Genomic DNA, 3,516 nt, shown 5'->3' with positions numbered 1-3,516 from the left:
CTGCGATATTTCTTGCCATCAATTTTCAGTAGGTAGGGTAGTCTTTATTAGTTCAGATATTTTGTTATACGACCCATTATATGTGATATATATATATATTGATTGATGTCCCTGTTGGCACATTATGGCATAAGTTCATAACTTTAGCTTATGTATATGTATATGCATGACTTTTCTTTAATACATAGTATAACTTTAATGATATTTCTTATAACATTTTATTTAATATATATTACAAACATTAAATGTTTTTACTTATAACATTTTATCAAGTATATGCTATAAATATTTAATGATGTATATATACTTATAACATTTCAAAATATGTTATAATCATTTAATGATATATATATTTTTTTATTAAATGATATTTGTAAAGTCTAACTATATATCATAAAATTTAATGTATATATATATAGATATATTCATATATTATAAAGTTTAACATTTTTATTAATGGGTCAATTAGATGGGTTGTTACATACATTTCCCCTTCTGAAAACTTCGTCCCGAAGTTAGAGCTTTAGGTTCAAGGTTTTAACGGTCATACCCTTTTCTATCCCGGACCCCAAGCTATTCAAAACTCATCCTATCCTCCCTAATCTCTTCTGCTCCCATCCTATCCGTCCTCTACTAGAGTATGCCATGGCGTCAATTTATTGACCTAACCATTCATAACACAAAGGTAACAGTGTCGGCTATACCGACCTGATTCCCAGTAGGCATCCGGCAGTCATCATCACACGTCTAGGGGAGCGTGACTCGCACAGTCCTCCCATGACTCCAGGTTCCGGAGGATAAACGGTGGGTAACACCTCCACCCCTCCAGTAGTATCAGGGCTACTACCCTATCATAGAATCACTTTGAGCTTTAACTGATCTGAGTTCTGTCATCACGTGGTCATCTCGAAAATTGGATCAATTATCTGCAATCGTAGTTTATCTGCAGTTTTACCTGCAATCTTATACTTACCCAGCATTTGTAAGATGTGCATCAGCATATTCGAAATAACTTATGTATTATCTACATATAACAGAATTTTGTTTATTTGCTCATGCATGTATTCTGACTTTTCTATAGGGTGTATTCACTTCCTGTCTTTTATTTCAGTTGCTCGTTTTGTCATGCATAAAATAAAATAGATTTATATTGTTCAATTTCTACCAGAAGTAAATTCACTTGACAGTCTTAATCTTTACTTCAACATTTATAATTGGGTAATATAATCACATATATTGTTTTGGTATCCATGTACCAGTAGGAATTAAACACATATTATTTTGGTATCCACGTACCAGCAGGAATTTTAAACATATATTATTTTGGTATCCACGTACCAGCAGGAATTTAAACATATATTATGCCGCAAAGTTTCGTACTTATCACTTATCATTCAAATGTTTTTGGTTCTCTGACAGAGGTGAAGTAAATATATATACTAAACATAGTGTAAAGTTCTTCAAAATGGACATAAACTAGGGTATCTCTGACATATGTCCTCTGTATCCTCCCAAGTCGCTGATCCAGGACTATACTTGTCCCACTGGACCTTAACTTGGTCCACCAGGCGGTTCCTCAGCTGTCGAACTCTACGTTCCAGTATACGTAACGGTTCGACCGTTATGACTCCCTCGTCCGAAACCTGCAATTCTTTCCACTGGATGTTATGAGATAGATCAGCTACATAATGTCTTAATACAGAAACATGAAATACATTATGAATTCTATGCAGGTGGGATGGCAGGGCAAGACGATAGGCAACAGGTCCAACTCTTTCCACGATTTTAAACGGTCCTATAAATCGGGGTGATAACTTTGTCCCTTTCCCGAATCGAATAGTACTTTTGTTTGGTTTGATGCGGACGAAGACCTGGTCCCCTACTTCATACCTCCTATCAGATCGGTGAGCATCAGCATAACTCTTTTGTCTATCCTGTGCTTCCTTTAATCACTGTCTAATCTGTCTGACCTGAGCTTCCATTTCATGGATTAATTCTGGTCCTATTATTACTCGATCTTCTAACCTGTCCCAACTTAACGGTGTTTTGCACGGTCTGCCATATAAAGCTTCAAATGGAGGCATCCCAATTGAACTGTGATAACTGTTGTTGTAAGCGAATTCAACCAAGGGTAAATACTTTTCCCAGTGGGATTGCTGATCCATTACATACATCCGCAACATGTCTTCAAGTACTTGATTTACTCTTTCAGTCTGGCCATCAGTTTCAGGATGGTAAGCCGTGCTTAAATTTAGCTGAGTACCTAAGGCTGTCTGCATGCACGTCCAGAATCTGGAAGTGAATCGCGAATCTCTATCGGATATAATCTTCTTAGGTACTCCATGATATCTGATAATCTTGTTTATGAATACTCGAGCCACGTCAGCAACATCATAAGTATCTCTTACCGGAATAAAATGGGCGCTTTTTGTTAATTTATCCACCACTACCAGAATGGCATTGTGTCTTTGAGAAGTAAGAGGTAGTCCAGTGATAAAATCCATAGAAATGGTCTCCCATTTAGACATAGGAATGTCGTGGGGCTGTCTGGTAGGGTGGTATTGGTCCGAAGGTTTGAACAGTGCTCTGATACCATGTGTAATACCCTAGATTCGAATTTCAACAAGTATAGAATTACTTATAAATTTGAAAAACAATAATGCATAAAACTGAAGCTGCACCTACCTGAACTGCTGGCTGTCTTCCGGTTTTGTTGCTGAACTGGAAATCCTGAACTGCTGGCTGATTTGATCCAATTTCGGGATGGCCAATACCACCCTACCAGACAGAGCAACCTGGTTGCTCAATCCAGAGAAGCTCTCCACAGAGGCTCTCTGTCCCTCCGTGCCCAGAACTCAGATCACTCAAGACTCTGCCATTTCAAGGTTACTTCTCCTGGTTTTTGCTGATCAATCCTCAATCCTCCTCCGGTTTTTCCTCCCCTGCTCCCGGGTCAGGCTGCTGCTATAAATATCCCCCCCTGCCTGGCGGTGGCCGCCCTCCCACTTGCAGCCACCGCCCCTCAGCATTGAAGTCTCTCTGCGATATTTCTTGCAATCAATTTTCAGTAGGTAGGGTAGTCTTTATTAGTTCAGATATTTTGTTATACGACCCATTATATGTGATATATATATATTTTGATTGATATCCCTGTTGGCACGTTATGGCATAAGTTCATAACTTTAGCTTATATATATGTATATGCATGACTTTTCTTTAATACATAGTATAACTTTAATGATATTTCTTATAACATTTTATTTAATATATTTTACAAACATTAAATGTTTTTACTTATAACATTTTATCAAGTATATGCTATAAATATTTAATGATGTATATATACTTATAACATTTCAAAATATGTTATAATCATTTAATGATATATATATTTTTTTATTAAATGATATTTGTAAAGTCTAACTATATATCATAAAATTTAATGTATATATATATAGATATATTCATATATTATAAAGTTTAACATTTTTATTAATGGGTCAATTAGATGGGTTG

This window comes from Pinus tabuliformis, chromosome 6 (assembly GCF_031772625.1).
Source record: "Pinus tabuliformis cultivar Carrire ecotype Pingquan chromosome 6, CPIR1, whole genome shotgun sequence".
Taxonomy (NCBI): Eukaryota; Viridiplantae; Streptophyta; class Pinopsida; order Pinales; family Pinaceae; genus Pinus; species Pinus tabuliformis.
This window is presented reverse-complemented; position numbering follows the sequence as displayed.